This window comes from Haplochromis burtoni, unplaced genomic scaffold (genome assembly GCF_018398535.1).
Source record: "Haplochromis burtoni strain Fernald_Lab_line unplaced genomic scaffold, NCSU_Asbu1 Contig_588, whole genome shotgun sequence".
NCBI classification, from domain to species: domain Eukaryota; kingdom Metazoa; phylum Chordata; class Actinopteri; order Cichliformes; family Cichlidae; genus Haplochromis; species Haplochromis burtoni.
In genome coordinates this window covers 79,623-101,164 of record NW_024582949.1, presented here as the reverse complement: position 1 = coordinate 101,164, position 21,542 = coordinate 79,623, and the positions used below count along the sequence as shown (strand labels likewise).

Below are 21,542 nucleotides of genomic sequence, written 5' to 3'. Positions count from 1 at the left end.
TCTGTGTGTGTGTGTGTGTGTGTGTGTGTGTGTGTGTGTGTGTGTGTGTGTGTTTCCCAAATGACTGGAGTGGCCACAAAAAAAGAAAAAACACCAATTTCGGCGTGCGTCTGTCTGAGCCTTTGTCTTTGTGAGACAGAAACACATTCCTCTGAGCCGCCATCACCATTATAGATTATAGATTATAGATCCGCACAGCCTCGCGTGCTTTCATCACACACATTATCGTCATTATCGACAGCCGAGCAGATCTAATTCACTTTGATCGATCGTCAGAATATGAAGCGATCGTATCTGCGTTATTAGAGGAGCCGCTCTGAGCTGAGATCTGGCTCTAATTTCACGTTCACGTGTGAATTTGTTTTGTCATCGCCGCTCCGTGTTTCTCTTCGGGGCCCCCGTGACGGTTTCACACCCCGACAACGAGAAGATTCTGGATTTCTTCTTGAAGCGTGCAGATAAATACATTTATCAGGGGGGAAAAAGACGGCCAAAGGCAACGCAATTAAAGAAAATCAAAACTGCGGATCAAGCGCCTCCATAACGGACATGATTTCACACATAATGATCAATATTAAAATGTTAATGAGCACCCGTTACTGTGTCACACACGTCTCTAAAACACGCCGGCATTTTTGTGTTCTCACTCCACGAAGGCACAAGAAAGAAATAAGGACTGTGAGCAATTTCATTTTTATTCATTCATTCATTCGTTCATTCAACAGGCAGCCTGGGAGGAGGAGGAGGAGGGTAGAAGGGTGAAGAAAATGAAGAGGGAGGGAGGAAGGAGATGGAGGAGAGAGATGAAAAAAAGGGGGGAAGAGAGAGGAGGATGAGGACGAGGGGGGAATGAAGCTGAAGATTAGGAGAGAGGGAGGAGAAAGGGGAAGAAAAAAGAAAGTGAGGAGAGGAGGAGGGAAAGGATTGAAATGATAAACAGGAAGAAGGTGTGAAAATGGAAAAGGAGGAAAAATGGAGTAAAGGTGGAGCAGAAACAGACTAAAAGCAGGCAGAAGGTGAGAAGAAGATTTTAGGAAATGAGAAGCAGCAGAAATGAAAAGGAAAAAGAGGAAAACACGGAAGATGAAGGATCCGAGGGACGCGAAGGAGAACTGGAGAGGAAGAGGAGGACATGACGAGAAGCTGAAGAACCAGAGGATGAAATAATGACACTGTGGAGGGAAGAAGAGCAGGGAAAGGAAAACATGGAAAACTAATGAAGCAGAAGAAAAAGAAGAAGGGAGGCGAAGACGTGAAGAAAGCAAAAACGACAGGAAACGGAAGAATAAAAATAAAAAAGGGAGAGAGGGGGAAGGAGGACTGCAGATAAACGACAAGGAGAGGAAGAAGGGAAAGTGAGAAGAGCAGGAAAATGCTGTTGATGAGGAAGCAGAGAAATGACAAGAGCTGGTTAAAGGAAGAAGAACGAAAAAAGAGAAGGTGGACGTGAAGATGAAGATGAGGAAGAAAGAAGAGGAATGTGGAAAAGGAGGAAGGTGAGGATGACCAATAATATGAGAGAGAGGAAGAAAGGGAGGTTAGGAAAAGGAGAGAAATCCCCCCCTCCAACTTTCTCCACTTTCCTCCTCATCTCGTCTCATCACTTTCCTCCCGCCTTTGTCTCATCATCTTCAGCCATTTACCTCCCTCCCCCCCTCCTCCCTCTTTGATTCGTTTTTCAAAAGCCTACCAAACTCCCGCGTCCTCCCGCAGCGTCTGTTTGTTTGTACATCAATAATTTCTGGTGACAAACGGCGGCCTTTTCATCGCTCACATGCCAACCTGAAGCCTGACACACTCACTTTCTTATTTCTCTTCATTTTCGCATCTCCCTTCCTTTCCCTTTGTGGAGCGAGCGGTCGCGTCGACAGGTAGATGTCAGGCTTTCTTTTTCTGTTGTCTGTCGAGATAAATATTCCTCCTCCTCTTCCTCCTCCTCACAAAAAAATATCAGACAAAGAATAATAAAAAATGAAATAAATAAAAAAATACCTGGACTGCTTCGTGGAAAATTAAAGCAGTAACTTTTTTTTATTAGAAAAAAAATGTTGGTTTGCCAAAAGCTGAAGGTGTCTGAGCCAGGTCATGTGACCGAGGCTGTAGCTTTCTTTGGACGTCAGCGGGAACACACTGTCCAAAGACAAAAGCAAAGTGTGTGCAGTGCGTCTGTGGCTGCTTTGGTGTCACTATGGCTGAACGCGGCGCCAGCACAAACGCTAACTAAAGGAGCCTCGAGTCACGACTGGCCCGTCCATCAGCCCCGACCTCCTCGCTCACTACAGGCTTTCATCTCTGAATTCATTCTGACTGTTAGTGGTCGAGTCCCCGGACTTCGGGTTATATCTGACCCTAACGCTACCCCTACCTGACGGCGAACGGTGTTTTAACCACATCATCTCTGGGACCACCATCGTTGTAGGTCCACAAAGTTCACGTTTACCCAGTTTGGTGCAGATTCTGACCCCTCACCCCCTTCCAAAGGTCACGGCTGAAGGTGATCCCCCGACTTTGGGAGAGCACGTTTCATCAGAGTCTGCGTCCTGTCAAAGAGGGCGTGTCTAAACGGCCTTCATTTCATTTACTTTCAGACCTCACTCTCACTGGTGTAGCGACCGGTTAGCGACAGTCTGGTAACCATCAGTCGTTAGGAATAAATGATTATTAACTGACTGGTCGCATGCACAACCCAATCGGTTGGTGATTGATTGTTGTCGTCAGGTAAAAATGGTTGCAAGCACGTACACAAAGCTCGACCAAGGTCGCCCCCGAAGTGTTTGCAAACGCTCTGAAACAGCTCGTTAACCGATAGTGAAATCGTGAAGAGTGCAACACGCAGTGGAGTCTGTTTGCGTTGCTCAACAGCACAGCTCAGTGTTAGCTAGTTGACTCAAGTCTGCAGTCCGAGGAGTGTCTTTTGTTTGTTTTTACCAGAGACAGCCAGCAACCATTTCCATACTGGTTGGGGACATTTTTCCCTAGCAACCCATCTCCATGCCTGTGTGACTGAGGATTGGATTTAATTTGCTAAAACATAACGATGTACATGCTTTAAGAGGTTGCGCAGACTAAATCCTGTGCAGTCATTAAATATATATCAGTCATATCACACTTCTACATTCATATAGTTGAGTTCAAGCTCAAAACATCCTCTAAACGTTCATCTCTTTCAGACCTTTAGTGGAAGTTTGTGAAATTTTCCCATGCAGCCCAACAGAGAGTTTATGCTACTTTGCTAACCTTGGCTTGCTTGCTAAGTGTATTGGGAAAACTTTATGAAATATTAAACAGGTAATACAAAGGGAATTAAACTTTATCGTAAAAGCACTAGAAACAAATGTTTACTAATTATTATTAATTGTATACTTTATGTTTTGAATTAGTCTATAAACAAAATAATAGTTTATATCGGAGTAGCCCAGACACTTTAGCATTATTTGGCTTTGGTCCATTTTCGGCATCGTCTACCTGGCATACATCTGTGACCATCAGGGACTCTCAATTAGGGCTGGGCGATATGGCCTAAGACCCATATCGCGGTATAATTTGAAGCATGTGCGGTAACGATGTACATCACGATATATTCTTTTCTTCAGGTCCCAAAGTCAAACGAACGCTGCAGCATCACTGAGAGTTAAAAACTGTCTAAATTCTTTCATCTTTAATAAAATCATCAGCGTTGCTGCTTTACCAGGTGTAACAATTAAGTTTAACATCCAGGCATCCATGAAAACAGAATTTATTAAATTCAACGGAGTTAGAAGTTAGCAGGAAGTTAGCTCGCTAGCTTCCACCTAAACATGATATAGCATGTTCTGACTGAGAGATTTCTGAAAAAATTAAAACGTACAGCTCTGTTATCACTTCCAACATAAATGAAGACAGAAAACTAAACAGCAGTGACGTTTGTAGGGTTACTGAATTTGGGCTAGCTGCTATATAATGATGTGCTACGTGATCGCTAGCAAAACAGCTACATTAGCATAACATTAGCACAGTGAAGCTGGAGGATGAACGCTGGACAAAAGTTAACGTGAGGGTTCCTGATGGTTAGGGACAAATGTAATCGCATGGCAGGATGCTGTAAACGGACCAAACTTCAGTCAGGAGAACAACTGAGATAATCCATCCACAATACGAGGTTAGTCATTCATATACTGCAACTGCGAGAGAATTCAGCATTAATGAATCAATGGTAGGGAAGTGGAGGAAGCGCAGGTTTTGGCTTTCTCCATATTCCAAAAGTTTTTCGTCTCTTTGCCATTACTGTCGCCCGCATAATTTGCAGATGATGTTGTTTGCAGCCGCTGCAATGATTTCAACCAAAACAGGCGCAGCTGGATGACACCATCAACATGCGCTATCGCGGTAGAGCGGTATAGTCAAAATCTCTACCGTTGGCCAGTTTATCCCTCATCCTCCATCTGCTCTCTGCTAATGTATTTATATTAGCCTAACCACAGCTCTGTAGCTAGCTGCCAGGCTAACTAACAACTCTCCTAACCCTCTGAACCTCTCTTCTACAACCAACCTGATAACAGTTTTTTTTAAACAATATTGAAGTCATGATATCTCATCTTTAGGTGAATACTAGCAAGCTAACTGCCTGCTGCTAACTGCTTTCACAGATGTTATTGTGACATCCGGGAGGACAGCAACACCGGTGCTGAGAAAATACGAATTCTTCTTTGATTTTGGAAGAAACGTTTGGACCAGGAAATGGTTAATCAGACACAATCAGACCTAAAACGTGGACACAGTCCATCTTGCATATACAGTCTATGCTTTCATGCCACGTGTTTGCTGGGAAGCTGGCAGCGCTGCTAATCTCGGTTTAAAAGTGCCCGTACGCAGCACGGCTTTAGTTGCACCGCAGATCAAATCATATTAAAAATAGCTCTGTACCTCTGAGGTTACACGCAGTAAATACATCAGCTGAGAGTCTGAAGATGTTTCAGGTGACGTGTTTCTCGTGTGGCTGCAGTGCGAGCGACTGCGGACGCACCAGCGTGCAGTTTAGTGGACCCGACGCGAATGCACGTCCCTCCCAGCTGTAATGGTAAAGAAAACAAGTGACATCCATTCAACCTCACCCCCACCAAATATCTGACACACATGCACACATGCACACACAGATTCGGCAGCCAACCAGAGAAAATAGTTTGGCTGCACATCCTGTACTGCTTGTTTAAGCTCCACACTGAGAAACACCAAACTCCCTCTCTCTCTCGCTCCGTCTCTTTGTCTCACTGTCTCTTTTTCACCCTATTTTGTTCTCTTTGTCCTTCTTTCTTTCACACACTTTACTTTCTCTCACACACACACGCACACACACACACACACACCCACACACACACACACACACACACACACTCACACACCGACACCCACACACCGACACACGCACACACACACACAGAACACAGACACACACACACACACACACACACACACACACACACACACACACACACACACAGCTCTCCATGTGGACAAAGCCTTCATTCAGAGGAGGTTTTGGTCAAGCGGCTCGGCCTGCTGGTGAAACTGAGGAGCTGATCCAGATCTGACCGACTGATTACAACATTTGCAGGATTTGTTTTGGTTTTTTTAAGCATGGCCTAAATCAGGTGTTAAGCTGGCTGACTGGTTCTTCCGTGTTTGGCTGACTTGTTTTAAAACTCGTTTTTTGGTCATGATGTTTGAGGGATTCTTCTTTTTGGTGTGACTCACTGATCGTCCGTTTAAATTTCAGGTTTAAGGTAAGAATGGGCGGAGTCACTGATCTAATTAACGGTTCCACACATGACTGACCCACGCTAAGGTTTAGGTCACCGCTCTCCCACCTGATAATCCTGTTTTCTAAGTCGGTTAGACGTTATCTTCCTGGTCACCCGATCTGTGTTGACAGATTTTCAGTTTGGCAGATGTATCTTTGGAAAATCTTTATCTGTATGAATAGTTTCTTTTTCTTTTACTATCTTTTTAATCCAGGAAATTAAAAACAAACTACTCTGACTGAAGGCCGTCTTTATGCCGATGTCATATTCAGAAAAGCGTTGGTTTCTAACAACGAGCACCAAACCCCAGACAGTTCACACATATTGCCAATTTCCAACCTTTATCCCCATTTTGGCTTTTATACAGCCAATAAAAGATTAAAATGGCAGTTTTCTGGCTTTAAACTGTTTCTAGGCAGAGTTTTCAAACACACGTGGATGATTTGTTGAGTTTACTGACTGATTTCAAAACCAGCAGTGGATTTTCTCCGGTAAGAAGATTGGCGGGCAGATATTAGCGTTTGCTTTCTTAACTTTATCTGCCTGCTTCTTTCACTGCATGGCTGGCTGATTTCTCTGCTGGTTCCTCGTTCCTTTTCCACTTTTTCCAGTCCTTTCATTTTTGGTTTGGCTGACTTTGATGTCTGACTGGTTTATAAGATTTCACGGCGGCTCGTCTCCGTCTGGCAGACCAATATTCAGACTGATGTAGCTAATTGTTAGAATAAAACGGCTTCCTTTGTGCCTTGTTTACCATCGCGGTGAGCGGTTTGAGGCCTGACCGAGTCTTCAGATGACCGACAACGCGCTGCTGGATTTACACACCTCTGGTACGGAGCAGCGGACTCCCTCGCCCATCGAAGGCATTCTGGGGTCTGGCTTCAGGCTGGACTCCACTGATGTCCCAATTTTAGACTTGTTATTAAGGATGACCAGCCCCTCAGCTGTGCACCTCCACTTCTGTAAACTCTGTGGCCTCTTAGGTTCCTGCCAAAAACTCATCCGATGGTATCGGTTCCAAACTATTGCAGATTATTTCGTTCTATCAACTAAATTCTCTAATAAGCTGACATACTGGTCTGTCCTTTTTATGGCAGCGCAGTGGTGCAGGGACTGACAACCAGCAGGTTAACCTGTCTGTAGGTGCGCGTGTGGATGGGCGTCTGTCTCTCGGGGTTAGCCGTGCGTTGGCCTGGCGACCTGCCCGGCATCTAACCCGCCGCTCGCCCTATGGTAGCTGGGACGGGCTCCAGACGCCCTGAATGGATGCATTTGTTTTATTTTAATTAGATCTGACCTCGCTTGCTTTTAATTTGTCATTAATAAAGCAGCTCTGGAATTTGTTGTCAAAGGCGATACAGATAAATGCATGAGGATCATAATTCCACTGTTCTCACACGTGGATGCATGAAGCAGCGGTTTGTCTGTCTTGATGAATAATTTGAGGTTTAATTGTATTTGAATTTCACTTCCAGGTTTCCGGATCAGCTGAACGGTTTTTTAACTGACGGCTGATTTTGAGTAAAATCAGGACATTTCTGTTCATGTTTATTGTGTTGAGCTCCAGTCTGGGGTTATTTTGGGTTTCCTGGGTTTTCAGCTTTAGTGACTGATGATGTTTTTGATTGTCGTGTTTATTTTCCCAACTTTTCTCCTCTCTGATAACCGGAGCTCAGGTTCGACCGGCTGTTTTTCCGCTCTGGTTTCAATCTAACTCTGAGCCACCCGAATCGGACAAACCAGTCATAAGCGTGTTGACGGTTTCTGGAGTTTCCTGTCTGTGACAGACTGCTCCTCGATCTTACCGCCTGGTTCGTGTGTCTGTGATTAAAGTTGAGGGAACTATATGACGCTCGCTGTCGGACTGATAACTGATGCAAGCCGTGGGTAAGTGCGTGCACGCGTGTACGTACAGCTTCGCAGCATGATGCAATCATCTGTGTGTGTCTATAGATCGTTTTCACGCATACATACAGCAGCGTGTGTGTCTGTGTGCATGAGTGTGTGCTCGTGCAGTATGATGCAATAATCATGCAGAGCAGCCAGCAGAAATCAGCTACGTACTCCAATAAACAGATATCCTGGCACGGGGGATGTGTGTGTGTGGGAGAGGGAGTACTGTACTACTGCAAATGTGTGTACTGTTGGTGCGTGAGCGAGTGTGTAAACAAGTGCGAAAGACAAAGACAGTGTGTGTGACTGAGTACTATTACACATGCAAAAAGGAAAGATTTGTAGCAGGAGGCTTGTTAGAGCAGCAGGGGAGACGAATGCATGTATTTGTATGCATGTGTGCGTGTGTGTGCGCACGTGTGTGTGCACGTGAGTGTGTGTGCGTCCACCAGCTGGTGTTCCACATGTGGACATGTCCTACAGAGCCAGGGACTCCAGCAGAGAGACCAACTCCTACAGTGGATCTATGCCCAGGGAGCGTGTGTGTATGTTGGCAATGTGTACGTGTGTGTGTGAGTTTGTAACGGGCCTGCCAGTTGGTGGGTGTGTTATGAATGTGTTAAGTATGTATGAGTCAGTGTCTTTGTATATGTGTTTTTTCATCCACTCACTATCAATGCAGTGAATCAGAGTTGGAGTAGAATTAACTGTGGACACGAATCAGCGTCGATACCGTAAACTGAAGTTATCAATAACATGTTCAGGATAGTCTCAGCGTTGGGGGTCAGTCCTTCGCTCCGTATCAATAAACCGTCACAGCGCGATTTAATATCAGCACGAAGAATGCAAACGGAGGCCTGCGGTCACAGCGAGGACGCTGTGCTGCAGGTAAACAGGATCAGCAGCCAGAGCCTGACTCCAGCAGCCCACACAGTCAGTATCAGTGTAATCACAATATGATATGCAATCAATAAGAGAGGTAAATATGTGTGACTGTGTTAATATGGCCGCATATAGAGTGAGTCACAGACACTGTGTGCAGGGTTAGTGCCACTGGAGACAGCACATCGTGAACATTTAACTTTCCGTCAGTAACATGAAGGTGACTGTGACGAGTGTGAATACTGCGTGCACTCCTGCACTGCATCTGGTGCTGTAGTACTGCAGTACTTCATGCATGAACCAGAGCATTTGTTGTGTAGTATCTGTTATCACGGAGCTGTGGCGCCAACCAATATGCTGCTTAATATTGGCTGCTTGCAAGGTCGGATATTTACCGTGTGTGTGTGTGTGTGTGTGTGTGTGTCTGTCTAGAGGCAGTGCAGTGGAGGGAAGCTAATCCAGTAAAGTAACAGAGAACTGACAGAGTCAGAGGTCATTATCATTCACACACCGCCGACCAACACACACTCACACACAATCCATGCACAATGCTTAATCTGCAACACATCCCCCCACACACATATCAGATTCTGTTACACTGACACAAACACACACACTTTTGTCTTGCTATTCATGTTGCCGTTTCTTTTCTTGTTGCTTCTTTCTTTCTCGTTTACACACATGTGAGGCATGAAAAAAAAAAAACACCCTTTTTTCGTCCTTTCCCCCCCCCCCCCCCCACCCCCGCCCATCTCAACCAAACCAAACCTACAACAACCCACCCACAAACTCAACCACACACACACACCAGATGGGTCTTAATCTCCTGTTGCCATAAACAAACACAAACCATTCGAAGAAGCAGACAGAGAGACCACTGTGTGTCGGTGTAACTTCTTGTTGTCTAACATCCTGTTAATTCCTGCAACGCCGTCAAACAAAAGTCCTCTGAGTCCCACGCACGCACAAACACACGCACACACAAACACAAACACACAGGCGCTGGCCTTAGACAGAGACGAGCAGAAAACAAGCTAATGCAGCACAGATGTAGGGTTGATCGCAGGCCTTTGGGTTCCACGCAGCGCTGTAGTAAATATCAGATATCTGTCAGTGTGGTCGTTCTCCTCCCAACACAAAGCAGGCTGGAAAAATCTCACAGGTTCCTCAGTCGGGACCGATTCGAGCTTTTGAGTCACGCTTTCTGGAAACCACTTGTCGCCCTGGTAGCTGTTAGCTCAGTCCAACAGTTCAGTTTCAGCAACTGCAGCAAAAGGCTGAACTGGCTCTAAAACCCAGAGACCTGACGCTCCAGCCCTCGCCAACGTAGCATCTGCTCGGTTAGCGTTTGTAACTCGGCGGCTTCTTCAGCTGCTGTTTCTGAAACATTAAAGATCCCAGAGACAACAGCCAAGGTCATCGGGCTTTTATGTTCATGCACGCCTCCAAGATAATAAACCCTTCCTGCCATTCTTGAAGATTCAGAGTCACACATGAATAACTTCTGTCCAACCTTTAACAAGTATCAAATGTAAACGGTCTGAAATGGGCTTTTGTTCTTTTAAATAAGTGAACAAAAACAGATCAGCTTCATCGAGCAACCACCTCCCCTGTGATGTGGCGTCCACCTCTGAGGCGATGGTTCTTCCTCCGTGAGTTTTAGCGGTCCAGGTTGGGGAGGACATCTTCTCCTTCACGCTCACCTCTCTCTTCACTGAGCATGAAGGAGAAGCTGTTGATCTGGTGGTTGATTTATGTTCCTGGCATCATCTATGGGCATTAGCTGTGTGCAGCGACCAGAAGAATATGGTCAGGGATAAAAACGACAGTAATGAGCTTCCTCCAGAGGTCGTGATCGTTCGCCGTACGTTGCTTTCTAGCTGAAAACTGTGTAGTTTAACTCACTGATGCTGATGTCAGTGGTAGAGGTTTTCACATTGACCACTCGCCTCAGAGTTTACATTTATTGAATTTGGGACCGCCCACTTTGCGTCACTAATGGTTATTTCTTCTGTTGTTGCTAACTGGTTGAATTCCATTGATACTTAACAGTCTTGAGCAGACAGGTCCATGCTGGTCGCATCTTTTTTTTTGAAACACAAACACGGTAAAACTGCTGATCATCCACATTGAAAGGAGGCACCCTGGGCATGTCCAACAGGAGGACACCCTGAGGAACCCATGCTGGAGAGGTGGCTTGGGAACACCTTGGTCCCCCTGGAAGAGCTTGAGGAGGTGCAGAGACAGAGGGAGGTCTGCTGCCACTGCAACCCTGACCGGGTTAATGAGTTGAGAAAGGAGGGAGTCTGATCAGTTTGGAGGTTTCTGAGCGTACGGGCTGGTACCATCCAAAATTTCATGTTGGCTGTTAAGAAAGCCCTGAACTGAGGGGCAGCCAATCAGATGAAAGCTAAAGCTAAAGCAGAGGCTGCCGCGACCAACCTGGACCAGCGTTACCAAAGGTTACCGAACAGGTCGAGTGCACCCACAGACCCAGGAGCAGCCTCTTTATGAAAGGCATGCACCCCGCTCGGCTGCGAGTCTTCACGCACCCCGCTCGGCTGCGAGTCTTCACGCACCCCGGGGGGAGAATGATTTGGAAAGAATCAAGATGTTACAGAGAAAAACAAGCTCTGGCCTCTCAGAGAAGATTAACAAGTGTAATGCTGCACAGATGTAGGCTCGGTACAACTCCCACTCTCCGCTCTGCTGAGGAAGCTGCTCAGCAAATGTAGCAGCATGTACGTAACATACATACAAACACAGACCTGCGAACCCATTTGCACAACCAGCACGCTGCAGCGCCGCACATTAGCACATGTCACCAAATCTGCTCGCCTCCACTTCTGCTACTGATTTACTACATTTCCCAGAAACCTTTCATCAAACACAGAGATGACGTGCATGAACTCCAGCTGAGGGTACAATATAACCTCACGCTGAAGCCATCATTCAAATATTCAAGACTTCAAATGGGTACTACAATACCCATGAACCTCAGCGACCACTGAAATAGAGACAACGTCAAAATCATAAATGATCAGTTCCTGTGGTCAAAAATTCAAACATATCCTTGACTTCAGCCAACCAACTCTTCAAATCTCAAACTACAGCATGACGACGATCTGCACGTCAGCTCATGAATAACTCCCACAGAGAAGTGGCTTCATCACAACCTCATCATTCAAATAAGGTCAGAAATTAGTCTGAAAAAGTTTTTGCATGTTAAATGTAATATTTATGCAAAGCCCTTACCTGAATAAAGTCACCTAAATGAGATGAACCTAAAGTGTTGAAAGAGCAGTGCAGCTGCAGTCTTTAACCTTTTAAGCACGTGCACGCTCCCATTTGTGCAACTATTTTTAAGGCCCGGTAGAACTGCAAACACATAAGCTAGCACAATATTGTTTTTGCATATGAAACCGGAGGAGTTATTTCCATAACATGCACTGAGCTTGGCCCGGGTCGCGGTTTGCTTCCACAAATAGCTTTTTGCAAAAATCGCGTACTGTGCACAATAATATTTATTTTAGTTTTTCCTGCAGTTGATCGAAATGAGTACATCTCAAAAATGAAACTATGAAGACACTCCAAATAAATTTGCTGTGGTTGGAAACTGTTGTGTGCAACTTTTTTGCATTTACAGTTTTGAAACCTCTGAAATTTCTGTAACTAGAAATATGTGTAAAAAAACAAAAGATTTTCAATTTTTTTGTAGTTTATTGTCACTTTTTTGCAATTTATGTAGTTACTATGCACTTAATGAATACATATTATTAAAATCTGGGCTATAATGGTTGTATTGATGTATAGCAACTTGAAATGCTCCCAAAAATGGCTCCACAGCATGTAAAAATATAATATAAGCTCTGGCGGACTTGGTTCTATGGTAGGTCTTAAAGAGAGGGACACTGCTGTTTCCTGACTGGCTAGCTTGATTAGAAAGTTGCATCCATAAAATATATGAAAGCGTCACGCAGACAAATGAATTTACCGAATTTAATTGACCTAAACCTGTTACACCAACTAACGGTCTGATGTGACGGGTCGGCGTGCAGAATAAGCAGCGATAAGAAGACGCCGTAATGATGGAAGTTAAATCTAGCACTGGTATTCTGCAGTGGATGGGAAGCCTCATTCAGCTGTAAGACATAAAAATGTACCCAACATGCCAACTCGCGCTGCAGCGGGCTGTAAACACGTGGACGTTTAACACAGGAGTCTATGGGGACCGACTCACTTAGATAGACTGCCTCGAGTGGATCCGAGAGGAACTGCAGTTTTATATATTCTGCACGTTTTCCACAGCAGAGACTCAGCATGTGCAGCTCAGTGGGGAAAAAAAGGGTTGTGCAACAGCGTTCAGGAAAACAAACAGTGGGTCCACGGCCTTCTGTTTCTGCTGTTTTGACCCTCGAGGAGGATTTTTGTGGAAAATTTATGCAGCACTAATGCAAAAGAGACTCTCAGAAATCAAGCTCACAAAGGGGGGAATGAACGAGGGTAATACTGTACAGATGGAGCCACGGTCCAAGTCCCACTTCTCCGAGCTCTCTACGCTGATATTGTTTCATGCTCCGGCAGAAAAACCGAGCGATCAGAGGGGAGTCGAATTCGGTGTCAACACAAACAAGCTCCAATCTTCACATGATTACACGAAAGAAAAAACTGCAGTGCAAAGCGCGCTGAAGTGGCGTCAAGAACACACCACACTCATCAGCAGCAGCAGGCAAAAATAGTTTGAGGAGAACTCCACGAGCGCCGAGCCGCTCTGACACGAGACGCATTTCGCTTTCTGTCTCTTTCCTCTCCGTTACACCGCCTCCGTCATCGGGGAATTGTTTGGAGAAATCCTGCACTACAAATGAATTGTTGATATTTTTTATTTGTTAAATCAGAGCATCTCTCCATCCATCACCAACCTCTCTTTGCCCTTATCCCCCGCCCCGTCTCCAGTCCCGCAGCGGGACCCCTCCGGATTCAAAAAGCCCAATTTAAACGTTTTAAAAAGAGCTGTTTTTAAACACTGCTCGGCGCGAAAACACAGAAACACAAAAGCACAAACGTGGTGTCAACAGATGACAGGGTGAGCTGTGCGGGAGTGGTCTGACTTCCCACGTTTGTCTTGTATCACGACTCACAAACAGGAGGAAGCACATTTCACACAGAAGCTGCGAAGCTCATTTGGAGCCGAATCTTCATCGTTTCTGATCAGCAGGCCAACTGGACACGACCGGGCTGCTCCCCGTAACTAACAGTGGCCCAAACCGGCCAATTACAGCCTAAGGCACGAGGAGGACGAGGCGACCGTCTTGCAGTCGGGTTTGTGAAGCTTCAAACTGGCAACACTCTCGCTTCATCGCAGCGTGTTGATGTGAATATTTTCTATTTTTTTGTTCTTTTGGTAACAAACTTTCTCTCTTTGTTTTTATTTAATTTAATCGTTAATTATTATTTATCTCGGCTCTCTTCTTCCTGTCTCGGTGGCCCCGCCCCTCCCTGAGCCTGGTTCTGCTGGAAGTTTCCTCCTGTTAAAAGGAAGTTCTTCCTTCCCACTGTCGCCAAAGTGCTTGCTCACAGGGAGTCGTCTTATTGTTGGGTTTCTTTGTATCATTGTGGAGTCTTTACCTTACAATATAAAGCTCCTTCAGGGAACTGTTGCTATGAGATGTTATCTACACAGAGGAACCTCTTTAAGTAACCAGGGCCGTCGCCCCCTGCTGGTCATCAGAAAGGACGCAGGCTTCACTTTCCTCAGTTTTCACAACATCTGTAACAGTCGTACAGCATGAGCGTTTTTATTCCTGGAAATGAGGGTTAACAAAGTCCTCTTATGTTTGAGGAGCACAGTTTCCTGTCTTTACATCATCATATATGTTTGTTTTTTTAAAAAGGAGAAAGTGCTCGTGCCTCAGAGTTTATAGAGACGTTGAGTCCTGACAGTGTTTGTTTAACCTGCAGGCGATCCTTTCAAGGCTCGTGTACCGCATTCGGTTTCCACAGAAGAAGAAATTCCTGAAGTTTGTAAATTCACCCGTAAAGCTGTGAGAAAATCTATCAAACAGACATGAATTATTCAGCGATGAGAGTGTGCTTCTTCTTTAAATGTGTTCTCACACACACACAAAAAGCATCAGTGCTTCTTCCCCCTTCGTGGCTCACTCGTGGCCCTGGTGACGAAGGCAGAGGGTTAACACTCGGGCCCAAAACGCCGCACACATCCTCGGTTAGTTTGTCACCCACCCATCTATTCTAAAGAGATCTCTCCTGCAGTTGTTATGAAAATTGTGAAACCATAAATGGACAGAATCAGAACACACACACACACACACACACACACACACACACACACACACACACACACACACACACACACACACCAGGAAATTAAATATTTGGGAACAAAAAGCCCATCTGTGTTCACCAAAGCAGGCAGTAAGCAGATTGTGCTTCTGGATTAATCAGAGTGGACATAAAGAGAGGAGCAGCGTGCAGCTACACGGTGAAAATCAGGCGACGAGAATATGTTCGAGTGCGTTAATCTTAAACCCGTAAACCCGGACGTCGGGGATGTATTAGAAGCAGCTGTAGGTGTGAAAGCTGCGGCGCCGCCTCAGCCTGAAAGAGCAGGAGCGCTCGGCTCGGCGTGCAGGTTGGGGAATCCTCCATAATGTTTACCGAGTTTACCGACTTGGCTGACGGCTGTGTTTTCTTATCCTCTAACAGAGAGGGTGATTTGACTGATGCTCGTAACAGATTGCATCACAGCAGGAGACGAACTAAAACGGTTTACGCACCGCAGCTCTCCCTAAACTGTCTAACAGTGGCAGCGCTCCACCTTGTAAATTTGGAATAGCAATTTTAGAAATTTCCCAGCAGTCTATCTCCAATTGGCCTTCACTGGGAGTGCTGTTTGATATCAGTGAAGTATCGCAGCTTTGACTGAGGACCACCTCTGAGGAGCAGAAATGTGATCTCAGCTTTGTGAAACCAAACACTCGCTGCCGTTTTCAAGAAAACACCTGAGCGCATTAAAAGCTTTCATTCATCACCGGCTCGGTGAGCCGAGGCTTCCCTCCCCTCGTTCAGACGTGGCTGCTGCAGCCGCTAACACCCTTCACGCACGTCAGAAACGTGAATGCAGACACGTGACCCGCCGAGGCGTTCCTGCAAACTCAAATTAACACGCGCCGCAAAAAATACGCTGATGTCTCGCCAAAAGAGGCAAGAGCCAAGCTCAAGCTCGCACCTTCTCATGTGATAACAACAGTACATCACTGCTGGTAAGCTAACAACCTGCTGATCACAACTTCCGATGGTGTCACTGGAGCGAGGGGGGGTGAAACTTTTACAGGCTGACTTTGGCTTTCACACTCGGGCTTCTCCTGTCAGCAGCCACGAGGAGCTAACGAAGGAGCTCGCTCATCGGGGCGTACCTCACTTTGTACGATTCTGTCATGGCGGTCAGCATTCAGGCGCCTTTCAGCTCGCAGAGGCGGAGCCTGGATATGAGCCTGCAGCACGAGTCTGAAGCAACAAGGAGCCATCGATCCGTTTCACGGTGATTGGCAACAGTTTCACTTGCTAAAGGGGGTCTTTGACAAATCAGCACAAAGGATGGAGAAAGTGCCAATTATCCCAAAACTGTTACCAATGAGTGACATCACAGTCAGTCCCACTCACTCCATCACGGACGCTACAAAGGGCGGAGGCGCTTCCAGCTCTGAAAAGCAAAGCCGCCATGCCTTAAATCTGCCAGCAGAGGGCGACTGTTCAGGAACGTCATTCTGTAAATCTTTATTTTAAGAACGAGACAACTTCCCAAAAGTCAGACCTCATCTGGAGGCTCCTCCTCCACGCTCTCCTCACCTGGAGGCTCCTCCTCGGCCCCTTTTTACCATAGCGGGTGCATAAATGACAAAATCAATGTCGCGCTTGAGTCAGAACAGTGATGACTGACATCACAGATCCTGGGAGTGATGGGCGGTTTTGAGACCAGGCTGATCGCCCCCTGCTGGCCGTTACAGTGCAGCATCTCCTCATCCTTCACCTCCAACTGCGTGGAGCACTCACAGTTTAACGTCTGCAGATACGCTGATCTTGCATCCTGTTGTTTCACTGGGCATGTACGGCGAGGGGGAGGTGACAAGTGGACACGGGCGGCTCATCCAACAACAGGATATTTCCTCTTGTTAAACTTATTCTGCGTTTCTTCTTCCACTTCCAAAATTCACTATCCAAATTTTCAGAAACGATGTTCCAGTTTCTACCAGAATTTCTCGTGAACTCTGACAGACGCATTTAAAAATGGAGTGCTTTGTTGATCGTTAGCAGGATGGCTAAACGCGGGTCGCTCGGGTGCTTCCTTCTCCTGCAATTAGCTTGTTTCCCATCTTCAATTTGAACACAGTGAGCACATTTTCTTCATGCGTAATTGGATTAGTTACCTTTAAAATCTCCATTTCTACTGTCACTTGAGCTTTTAAAAATGTGTAAAATGTGCACCTTGCTGACACCTCCCATGAAAATAAATAAATAAAAAAAAATGAAAAAGAAAATCAATTTTGAGATTTTTTGTTGTTTTTGAGGAATACCTCTTGAGTGGCACTTAACAAAATTGAACAAATGTGTTGCGGATGGATGGATGGATGGATGGGTGGGGGTGTGATTTGGGGGAAGCTGTGAGGCAGATCTACCTTCCAGACTAAAACAGTCTAACACTCATTACTCTGAAAAACACTTGACTTCATCATGGCCTCAATTATGTGCTGCTGGATAAACTCCAACGTTACTGAGCGGCTGCGTCCGATGGGGGTGTGGGTGTGTTCAAAAATAATACGAAAAGCATCCAAAAACTGTGGCAGGAAGCAGAGCGGGAGTCTCTGTGGATGAAACCGTGGCTCTTTGCGTTTCTAGAGCGCCTCAGAGGCGATCGATGCGTCGGTGACATAGCGCTCGGCGTACGCGTCGGCCCGTGTGGGCTGTTCGACTTCACCGACGCCCGATCGCCCGGGGCTGGTGACAAAAAGCAAAGTTGCTGTTAGCGTTTCCATCTACCTGTGAAGCATGCTGGGAGAAATTGAGCCTCGCCGACCGTTTTTTTTCCTACAATCGCTGTTTTCACATTAAAACAAAATCACATCGGACAGATGGAGACGCTGGAGCAGCTGGTGAAAGACGAGATGTTCCCAGGAAAAACTCCCAGCAGAAGCCTTCATGATTGCTTTGCTTCCCGTTTTGACTTCCAGCGGCTCCCCCCACCCCCAACATCAACACCAACACCTGTCGAGGAACAGACTGCAGCGATCGACTCGGGTTTACCCTCCAGGAACTGCAGCCCCTTCTGTAGAAGCAGAGAGCTGCAGAGCTTTCTGAAGGTCTTCCAAAGCTGTTCTTTGGACATTGGCTGCTTTTTTCCCCCACACTGTCCAGTCCTTGTGCTTCAGTGCTGACCTATGAACCCTGCAAGCATTAAAAAGCACATGCAAGTTTGCACAGTTCTTATTTTCTTGGTGGTCCAGCCTCCGAAGTGTCACAGACTCGTTGGGCAAAATGCTCAACAAGTTTCCCCCGATGCATCCTCAGTGTGTGTTTGCTGAGGTATATAAAAAAAGCATGTGTGTGAATGAGGCAGTACTGTATACGTACCTGTAAGTACTGAACACCTGTGTGAGGTGAGGCTGCTGGACAGGTAAAAATCAGTCGTTCATATTTGTAACCACAGTTATTTGAAGCGTAACCTAAAAACCAACAACAGGGGAGGTCACTGAGATTTGAATTCAAATGAAACTCACATGAAAGGCGGGGGTGGGCGTGCGAGGACCACGGCGTCAGCGACAACCGCAGCATTACGTTCTCTTATCACAGCAGGTCAGCCGAGTCACTCGCTGCGCTCTTACACTCCTCGTACCGGCAGCGCGGTGGCATCAGTGCCTCTGCCACACAGCTGGATTTTTTTAACATTCATATCACTGCATTAAGAATATTTACTCGCAGCTCTACAGATACGACTAAAAACATTTTAATAACCCCCCAAACTGAACCTCAGGACGTCTGAAGCCCCGAAGAGACCCGGGGAAGGACGACCGCGCGTCTGTCCGTCCGTGTTTGTGGTTAATGATGAGGTGGCGTTCTCCGCACAGGAGGGAGACTCAGCGTCTGCACGGTTAACCAGTGACAGGCGAGCGCATCCTGCCAACGGTAAACTTGGAACTAAACAAGTTAATGTTTCTGTGTTTCTGCGTTAACCAGCCTAGTTTCCAACCCCGCCTCCGGCTGGTTAGAATTTTATGAAACGATACATTAAAGACACAAAAGCACAATAAATACACAATAAAACCAAAGTTTAACCCTTAGGATCAAAGGTGCTGTTTGTGAACACGCACTGTGAGACCAGCGATGGGATGGATCTGAGACGCCCCAGGCCGGGCATTTATACAGCCACTTTATTAGGTACACCTGTTCAACCGCTCATTACCACAAATATCTAATTGTCCAATCACATGGCAGCAACCTAGAGCTGCTGAAGCTCATGAAAATGATCTAAACCCTTTAATAATTTTAGAATATCTGTCACCAATAAAGGAACGAGTGTATGTAGGTATGACAAGCACGAACAAATCGACGTGTTCGGTCATTAAAAACATTCAGTTGAACTTTTTCTTCACGCACACTTGCAGAAACCCAGGATGCAGAAAACAATCTGCAGAAGAAGAACAGAGGAGGGGGAGGGGTTGGATGTGATTTCAGATGACACATTTCTCAACTCTGAACACCCACAACCACAAAACATTTCACAGCAGAGGGAGGGAGACGAGCGAGAGAGGAAAAACAACCTAAAAGTTCCCAACGTAACACCGAGACCTCAGAGGAAGCGCAGAAATCGCACGAGCGCCGAGCTAAACAAGTGAATCATCGGCGAGTGAAACGTCTCTGATACGAGCCGCTCGGCGCAGGTGTGTTGGTGGAGAAACGCACAAAAAACAAACATATAGGAGAGCGAATAAACGGAGCGTTTTGGCGATGGCGGCGGCTCGGTGAGAGAGGCGAGCAGCAATCTGCCCGGCCACACTGGCTGCCCACACACACCTCCTCCACAGGTGTGTGTGGACTTTTTAGGGTGAGTCACTCTCTCCCACGTAGTCGATACCTCCAGCAGCGGTTGTGGAGATCCCATCAGCCCGCGCGCTCTACCTGCACCGCTCCTCACGCTCCCCCCCTCTGCAGCAAACGCCGCCGCCGCCACCATGCAGACTGGCGTGCAGCATTTGGAGGTAACAGATGGCGATTTTATGAACAACAGTATGATCAGAGAGTGACACAACATTAGGGCATCGCATTAATCATGCAGCCTTTGTTTTCCACAATTAATAAACAGACATACCAGGAACGTTCAAACATTTAGACGCCGCTGAACTGATGATGTGATGTGCTGTTAAATATTTTGATCCTTCGCATAATTAAGACTAATGATCTCGCCGACGATCGGCATCAGAACAGCGGCGAGCAATAACCGCGCAGCCATACGTACGTCTCAGCGGTGATAAAGGCCCTTCATTATGAAATTATACAGTGGCTTTTTTAATGAGGTTTCAGCGCCGGAGGGTCACGAAAACAAGCGAGCAAAGTCTCGGCGCCAGTAAGACGAGGAGGAGAAGCCCCCGCCGGATTATCAGGTGCAGAGCCGCCTCTGCAACCCCAGCGCCGTGCCGTTTGGTGGATGCTTTCATTCGAGCTGCTTCACGCCACCTTGGATGCAAATATTTTTAGCCGGGATGACCCGTGCGCAAACTGCACCCGTCACCCTGCCAGTGTTAGCACGGTGCTCCACCCCCCGAGCTTCACACAGCCCATTCAACAAAGCAGAAGGGGCCGTGAAAACAAACCTTCCCGAGCACCCGGTGGGGCTGGCAGCGGCCCGCAGGCTGGCTGCGGCCCAGCAAAGCACTGAAAAAAGCCTGACTGGACAGCAGCCAAGCGCTGGTGAAATTCTGGCTTCAGTTGGTCAGGTTTTCTGCACTAGCAGCTCCTCAGACTGGTGACTGTGATTTGGTGCTGGAGCAGAAATATCTTATGCATATGGAAATGGTGAAAGTTGCTGAGGGCTTCAGAGATGCATATGTTGGAAAAGTCTGAATATTTTAAACGGCGCTGCTGCAGAGAGTGCTCGTGTTTCGTGCGATACGCCAGCCTCTGGAACTGCTGTGAGTCTGGCGGGCGTGAACGTCAGCGACGGTGCTGCTGTGCACACCGGTGATGTTCAGGCACCACCAGGTGAGCCTAAACGAAGCCGAGGCAGCCGTACCAAACCACCCAGTTCCCCTGATGACCGCTGGAGGCTCCGGCAGCGAGTCGGTGCCCACAGTAAGCTGCTGAGGTCGACAGGTGACCCCGAGCTGCAGCATCAGGCGATGTGTGATGTCACCACAGAGCGAATCACCTCGCACTGATCTGCACGGTTCTGACTTCAGCAGGGTCAGTGTTCGGGTTTGGTCCGAGCCATATTTTAGGAACCCAGCGGTCAGAGTCAAACCTTCACTGCCGTGAGGCGACGGTGCTGATGCGACCACGCCAAAAACAGCTTCCACGTTCTCAGGTGACGGCGGATGGATTTGAAACAGAGTTTGAACAAACGCCAACTCTCTGTGCACCGGTTCGTGATTGGTCAGAAGAACTCGGACTACAGAGGCACTCCAGGACACATGTGGCCTCCTGCAGAACTTTCAGATCTGTCGTCTCGAGGCAGAGAAGGAAGTCCACTCGGACTACAGAGCGCTCGGCGCAGATTCCCGCCGCACGTGCGCGTTTCAGAGTGACTGGATCACAGCTGCGTGCGGCCAGGCTCGCGGGGATGCTTTGACTTTAAGCAGCTCGGATTTTTAGGTTAGAATAACATAACCCTACATGCGCTGTAACTCAAAGCTGTGTGCCGTTCCCACTGAAAGCGCTCCTTTTATGTCTTTATTTAAATATTTGTTGTCCTCCTGACAG

At 46.8% G+C, this 21,542-nt stretch overlaps 1 protein-coding gene across 5 annotated transcripts in view; it reads right to left on the bottom strand.

Annotated features, from left to right (window-relative positions):
* Positions 1–21,542, bottom strand: part of LOC102310439 (zinc fingers and homeoboxes protein 2) — a 122,924-nt gene that overhangs the window by 57,017 nt on the left and 44,365 nt on the right. Inside the window, exon 1 of one of the 5 annotated variants that reach the window (XM_005948368.3) lies at positions 4,903–5,309. The exons of the other annotated variants lie outside the window; for them this stretch is intronic. The gene's annotated coding sequence lies outside the window, so the exon portion shown is untranslated. Of the gene's footprint in view, positions 1–4,902; positions 5,310–21,542 lie in introns of those variants that run through there. 5 annotated transcript variants of the gene reach the window in all.